Source organism: Merops nubicus, unplaced genomic scaffold (genome assembly GCF_000691845.1).
Source record: "Merops nubicus isolate BGI_N331 unplaced genomic scaffold, ASM69184v1 scaffold39218, whole genome shotgun sequence".
Classification (NCBI taxonomy): Eukaryota; Metazoa; Chordata; class Aves; order Coraciiformes; family Meropidae; genus Merops; species Merops nubicus.
This window is the reverse complement of record NW_008624429.1, coordinates 1-7,480: the sequence shown is the minus strand read 5'-3', so window position 1 is coordinate 7,480 and position 7,480 is coordinate 1.

Genomic DNA, 7,480 nt, shown 5'->3' with positions numbered 1-7,480 from the left:
GGTTTGGCAGGCAGCAGCCTCTGGGCGTCACACCACAGCCTGCTGTGCCTGTATGGACACGGACAGACTGCGACACACAACCACCCCCTGCACATGCCTTTATCCCCTGGGCAGGTACATGCCACCACCTCACTGCTTGGGACTGGACATCCCCTGGCTCTTAGAATCACTATCAGACCTCTCACATCACTCTCTGTCCAGCCTGGGTACTTTATATTCCAGACAGTGTCTGGAGCATCCAGGTGCCCCTGATCTCTGGAACTTCCCAGAAGAGGCCAGGGGACACATGCATGGCCCATGGTGACAGCATGGGCACTGTGAGGATCACAGGACACAGGCGTCCCAGGACAGTGCCCACCTCAGCAGCCATGCCCACCCCACATCTCCCAGGTGCAGAGAACACCCCGGACCCACTGATGGGGCTGTCACTCTCTCCCCCCATCCAGGGTGAGCCCTGCCAACCCTCCTGCAGGAGGAACACCATCTAACTCCCTCCCCCACGGCACAGGGGATGGAGCTAGCACACCAAAGCCCACCTTTCCCTTCCCTTAGCCCTCCCTTGGGCAGTAGGACTCACCCATCACCCACTCTGGCTCCCTGCTGCAGGGCAGGCAGAGCTGGGGGTGATGCTGGTGGCCCCCCACCCTCCCCGACAAAAAGGAGGGGCACGCAGGGGCGCCTGGGGACCATGAGGGGGTCTGGCAGCAGGCATCAGCCGTTACCTTGTCCACTGCCCCAGTATGAGACTGGGGGCTCCCAGTGCTACGGGAGCAGCCAGGAGGATATTATCCCAGGCCCCAGGGGAAACCCCACATCCATCTGGTGCTGACCTTCCGTGGGTGGCTCTGGGGTGCTCCAGTTGTCGGGACAGGGGGTGTGTGAGTATGCACCCACGCACAGGGGATGAGAAAGAATCTAATCAGGGTTCTTTTCCTTAATAAATCATCTGTCTTAATCCAACGCCCTCTTTCCTGCTCTAATAACTCCCAATGCTGGGCCCCACAGCCACAACAATGTGGCTAATGGAACGATTTATTTTCATAATGGTACTGGTGGGGAGAAGGGGCGGCTGGGGTGCAGGCAGCACGCTCCAGGGCAGGAGTTTCTAATTAGTGAATGAAATTTGATGTAAGGCTGGAGGAAGATTGATTCGCTGCCTGACAAGGGGCCTTTCAGCTCATCAAAGCTCCCGAACAGGGAGGTAAATTAAATTATTTCTAATTCTCCACTAACCTCCAGGGAGTCACCCTTCCACCAGCAAAAGGTGGGTCCGTTCCTGAAATGAAGAGGTGCTTGAAGGACTGAGGTTGAGTCAAAGGGACTGGGTTCTGTGGGGATGACAAGATGGGATGGGATGGGGTAAGGTAAGACAGGGGAGCAGGATAGGCTGCCACTGACTTTGCTGGAAGAATGGAAAAAGAGGCAGGGAAAAGGTGGTGATAGAGGGAAGAGCTGCAGATGATCAATAAATAAACAACTCCATGGACTAAGGACTAATTTGTAAGTTTTCCACCCATGCCTGTCACCCAAACAGACCTGGAGCAGGGCTGAAACCCAGCCAGTGCCAGGATGGAGCAGAGCAGCCCAGCAGTGAAGAAATGGTATCCCAGCCCTCAGGGGTTTGAGCAGGGGCAGCACTTGGTTTCAAAGGGGTGACTGATGCTGAAGCAGGCAAAGAGTCCAGTGCAGGGGAACACTTCAGCAAAACCCCTTGTTCTCACAGCTCTGTACCAGCTGGGGCCAGTGCCAGTGATGTTAGTGCTCATGGTGTGAAAGCTGCTGTTGGGATGCACACTTATTTTTTCTAAATTCCCGGCATCTAGAGTCCTGTGATGGAGCCTTAATTTTTACAGAGAATAAGTGCACTCTTTCTTAGCACTCCTGCTTGTAGAGGGTCCTTGCAGTGACAACCTGGGGCTAGCTTAGGTGTCCCCAATATCAGAGTGCAGAGAAACAGGCTTTGTGCTCTGGCTGAAGCCAGCCCCTGGCTCTCCGTGGAGCAGGGAGCATTACGCGCTGCCCCGAAAGCACCTGAGGCTGCTCTGGAGCTCCCGACCCCTGTGGGGAAAAGGAAGCCCATTCAGGGACAGCAGGCAGCTGCCTGAGGGACTTTCTGTAGGAAATCACGGTCTACATTTCCCACAAGATCTCCTGCACTCCTAACCATGCTCAGCATCTCCCAGCAGCCACAGCTGCAGCACAGCCGAGGAGGGAAACAGGCAATTTGGGATCTGCATCTTATTGCGAGGGGCTGGGGAGGCACAGGGAGGGGTGGGTCAGGGCCCTGCAATGGGGCCGGGGGCTGGCTGTGGGCTGGGGAGCGCAGTCCTCTCCCCACGGCTGAGCTAGGTAGAGCTGGGACAGGCACAGAGCCAGCCGTGCTGACCCAATGCTCCAGGAATTTAATTTGTTTAATATATTCCCTGGGAAAGAAGAAAATAAATAAGTGGCACCGTGCGTGCCCCCATGTCTCACTCTGGCAGCGGAGGTGTCAGCTTAACGAGCCGAAGACCTCAGCCTGATTAACCGGCCGCTGCTCCCCCTAACAGGGAGCCGCCGAGCAGCGTGATTGATGCACAGGGAGCATGAGCCCCCCCAGCCTGGTGCTGGGCTGCCGGGGCTCCGTGCCCGCCCCAGCCCCCTTGCTCCTGCCCTCCGTGCCCAGGCCCAGGTCAAGGGCAAAGCAAAGACTCTCTCCTGCCTTGGGGCACATCACCCTGGCCCACTGCTTTGCAGCACAGGGAAATGGGGCTGATTTTGCCTCTAAGAGGCAAGGACAGGATGGTGGCTTCCCACCAGCTGTGGGACTGCATGGCAGCTCCTCAAAATAGGGGCTGAGTCAGGGTTGTGCAAAGGTTTTGTGCTGAGCTCTAGGTTTCGGCCATGCTGTCCTCCATGAGCTGGGGTATGGACACTTGGGGACACTGAGGCACAGGGGTGTGCTGGAGGCCGCAGTGACAGCCCAGGGGGAGCCCATGAATCTTGACAGCTCGTTCAAGGCTTTAATGCACCACGCCTTTGCCATACTAGTAGGAAGAAGAGACAAGTGTCCTGAGCCCCTCCTTGTCCCATCTGTCCCTCACTCAGGCCCTCCTGCAACCCTGCTTGCCTGTCCCTCCATCTGTCCCCCTCTTATTGAGGTGTCCATGAGTACCGCTGCAGAGGTGTCACCCACTCCTGCCATCCCTGTCCCACGGCATCACCACCCCTGCCCCTGCCTTGGGAAACAGTTAATCAGCAGCCAGGGAGACAGGGTAATAAATGGCCGTTATCTCGTTAATGAGCTGACATTAATTAGAGCCCAAGGTCCTGGGAGGAGCAGCTGATTTATCAAGTCACCCTGGGAGCAGGTTAGGAGCTTGACTCCATGGAAAGGCCATTAATGGGGAAGAGATGAGGCTGTGCTACTGGGAGGGGGATGTGTGTGTTACCTTGCACCCCTCTGTGCACTGCCCCCTCCCTGGAGTCCAGCCCTGGCTCCCTTCCCTCTCAGGGAGCAGCTCTGGCCTTGGGACAAGGCCCAGTGAAGCAAAGCCAACAGATCCTGGAGGCGGTGGGAAAAACCAGGGCTGTGGGGTCTCTGGTGTGCCCGGTGCCAGGGGTGCTGGGGGAGGAGAGCCTGGCTGTGCCAGGGATGTGTGGCACCAGACACAATGTACTGGGGCGGTATGCTGGGCCAGGGCTGTGGGACTGGGGGCATAGGGAAGCAACAGGAGGGTTGCTGTGTGTTCAGTTGCTTCCCTGCTTTCCTGAGCAATGCTGGGCTGTGGGACATGCTGGTTGTTTAGATTTCCCCCCAAAAGCCAAGGTCTTGGGTGAGGATGGACCTTGAGGATGAACCCAGGTGCTTCCAGAGCTTGTTTTGGGGGCAGTGGGATGGAGAAGATCTCTGGGGGGGTGCTGTGGACTCATGGTGTTTCAGGGGCTAAGAGGAAAGGGGTTGAGGGCTAATGTGACCAGAAATGCAGCAGTCAGGCCCTGGGTGCTCACAAGAAATCATGTGAGCAGACTCTGTGTCCCTGTCTGTCCAAGCTGTGCATTTACAATGGGACAAACCATCTGTCCCCAAGCCTGAGTGCTCCTGTAGGTGCATGGCTGCAACCCCGGGAGCCAATCCAGCCTCTAACAGAGGGGAGCCCTCGGGCATTCCCTGCCTGTCCGCTGCAACTGTACGGCCGGATCCTGCAGGGTGCTGGTGCCCCAGTGGCTGTGTGCAGCGGGATTAGGTGGGACACTTCAGAGCTGCCCTGGCTGTCTCTGCTGGTGGCAGGTGCCCTCCCTGCCCTGCCAGCCTTCCTGTGCTGGTCTGCCATCCCTCTGCTCTGGAATGGAAGCTGTTAACATGTTTTTCTGCTCAGCCTTGCCATATCCCATCAGAGATGGGGCTGCTTATTTGAGGAATTGCTTGGCTAAATAAACAGCTGCTCAGAAATCCCTGCAGGAGTTCTATTTAGGAGGAGCTGAGCCGTGTTTGCCTTGCCTGTTAACTCCTTCACTTGGGGCAGGGACCTGGGGCTGAGTGTGGAGGAAGGTGTGAAGGCTGGGAAAAGTGGGCAAGAGGAGCTGGCTACACCACCAAGCCTGTGCAGTGGCAGGGACAGGGAGGCATGGGGATTTCTGCCTTCCAGGGTGGATTCCTGTTGGACTGAGCAGCTGATGTGCCAGGATAGAAAAGCCCTGAGGAGCCTGTGGCTGGCCCAGAAGTTGCTGGGTTGGGCAGGAGCTGGCAGATCCACATGGGAGGGGATGCAGGCAAGGACAGGGCATGGCAGTGACCAAGCACAGCACCCCTGGACACAGGCAGGGAGGTAGCTTCAGCAGCTTGCCTGGCACTTGTCTCCTTAGCCCTAAAGAGAGACGAGGAGCTCTGGGAGCATTTCTGTGGGGTTCTGCAGACAGCCGCTCTGCTCCCGTGACAGCGGTGGGCATGCCTCTGCCCGTGTCCCTGCAGAGGGGACAGCCGGGGAGCAGCCTGGGACCCCGGCGCTGTCTCTGCCGGGTCTGACAAAGGCCGGGCTCAGCTCCCGCCACTGCCCAGCTGATTAACACCCAGAATCCGGTTGGTTAGTGGGCCACTCACCCGTGACTTCAACTGTTCATTTAGCCACAAATCACCACGGGGATGGCAGTTTGTTTACGTTCCCCACCAGCCTCCTGTGGCTTCCCAGACTCCAGAGATAGCAGGTGGCCCCGCAAGGGAAGGGCAGCACCCTGCTCGGGCAGGGCTCCCATGAAACCTGGGACACCCCAAGCTGGAGCAGATCAGGAGCTCTTACACCCAGCACTTCTCATTAGGGGCTCAATCTGCTCTGGGCTGGAGGCTGCAGAGCGCAGATGAGAGTGGGACACTTCTACAGCCCCTCTCATGGGGGAATGTCTGGGAAAACACCTGCAAGCAGGTTTACAGCCTGTATTTTCAGCATTGGTGATACTTCTGAGCTTGTACTTCTCCACTAGTTGGCTTGAGTCTGAAGAGTGCTGTAAGATAACCTGAGGTACCAGAGCCAGAGCAGCAAGACCCATTGCTTCCTGAGAGATGCTTTAAACAAGGATGTTGCAGTGTAAGTCTGTTACAGGGAAGTAATTTCTAAAAGTGGAAAGCTCTGGGGACTGTGACCTGGGGAGCAGTTAATGCTTAGCAAGTGGGTACAGCCATCATGGGGACAAGGAGCTCTTTCAAGGCTTGAAACCTATAGCCTGGGCAGAAATCAGGGTGCCTGCCACCTTTCTGTAATAGGCTAAGCACACCAGTTCCTGAACTGGTCCCCCATCTCAAAGGGAACCTCTAATGGCAGAAGGCAGGAGGAGACCCAAACCCACCAGAAGGACCTGATGCTAAACTGTGCATCTAGGAACAGTCAAAGTGACAGTTTAGATGGCAATCAAAACACAGCCCCAGCATGGGTCATATCTTCATCTGATGTCTGGGATAAAGACTCGATCCTGGGAAAATGGAAGCCTGGTCCCAGTCGGTAATTTTTATCAGGGTATGGATTTTCCTCGGCACCCTTGACTTTGATCTTGGGGCAGCTGGATTTGCTGAGGGACATTACGTTGCTTCCCAAGGTGATACTGAGGAAGTGGTGGAGCTGTAAAACTGAACTGTGCTCCCGAATACTACCTGTGACCCCATGGCTTGTTTCTGAGACTTCAAGTGCTGCTGGCAACAGCTTGGGGAAGAATGTGAACTGCTGAAGGGAGAGTTGTAGGTGTCTACAGATGCTGAGAACTTGTGCATACCAGAGCTGGGTGTCTTTGGCCATGGGGGTGTTTGGTCTTCTAGTTTTACTCCTGCTACTTGACCTCACATAGATGGAAGTTTCATGGAGACAATCCATTTGAGGCTAGGGACACAGTGAAGAGAGCTCCAGTTGTAAAGCTGGGCACCTTCACATCAGCAATAAAAGGCTTTCTAAGGCTTACGTACACACAGAGATGCTGCTGTGCCTGTTGCTTTCAGATGGCTGAGGAAAGATCAGGCCCTGAACATCCAGCTGAGGCACATCCAGAAAAATCCTCAAAATGCCTGGGACCTATTCAAGTCCCAGGAATCCCTGGGCTGTGTGAATGCTCCAGGTGCTACCAATTGATCAGCGAGGGATGTTGTGATCAGGGTACTCACAGGGAGGTGAGGGAGCTGAGGAACCCCACTGCTGCCTGGGCAAGATGGACCTCCCACTGGTCTGCACTTGCTGGACAGGAGTAGACTAAGTGTTAAATATGGAGGCACTTTTAGGTCACAGCCAACCTGAGCTGCATCAGGCAGCAGACAAATGGAGATGTTGATAGGGTATGCTTGAACCAGCAAGGGATGTAGAGATGGGAGAAGTACCCTGGCTGGTTCAGGGCTTCAAGCTGATCTATCTAGTTCTATATGGGGCTCAGGAGTTTGTGTGAATGTGCCCAAGATCTTCCACAGCAGCAAGGTGGTGTTTGCTGGCATGTTTCACAGAGATGGTCACCTTGGGAGGGCTCTGCTACCACTGGGTGAGCAGGGTGGGTTCTGGGGTAGCAGCGCAGGGTGAGCCGGGGGGTGGACTAAGAGCAATATGGTGCTGGCTGGGATCATCTCCCCTTAAACCCCACCTCCTCCTGAACTGGGGTGGTTTCCTGGGGCAGCCCTTGCCCATAGTGCCCTGTACACCCAGGCTGTGGGCATAATCTATCTCTCTGGCTGACATCCTGGGGTCTGCTACCCGTGGCTGGTGTTCAGGGTTGCCTCAGAGCCTCTGTGGAAACCCTCCTGTGGAGGAGGGATGCTGGGCAGAGGTAAGGGGCCAGGCCACAAGCACTTATTGCAGTCCTCAGATCTAGTTAGCAACCAGGTGAGCTGTCACCAGAGGACCTGATGGATGGGGAAGAGAGTTCCCTCCTTCCTGAGGCGGGAAATGAAGCTAATCAGACCTCGGACACCTTAATCCAGCTCTGATCTGATTAATGACCCTGAAGACTGTGAACTCATCAGCACCCTGGCATACAT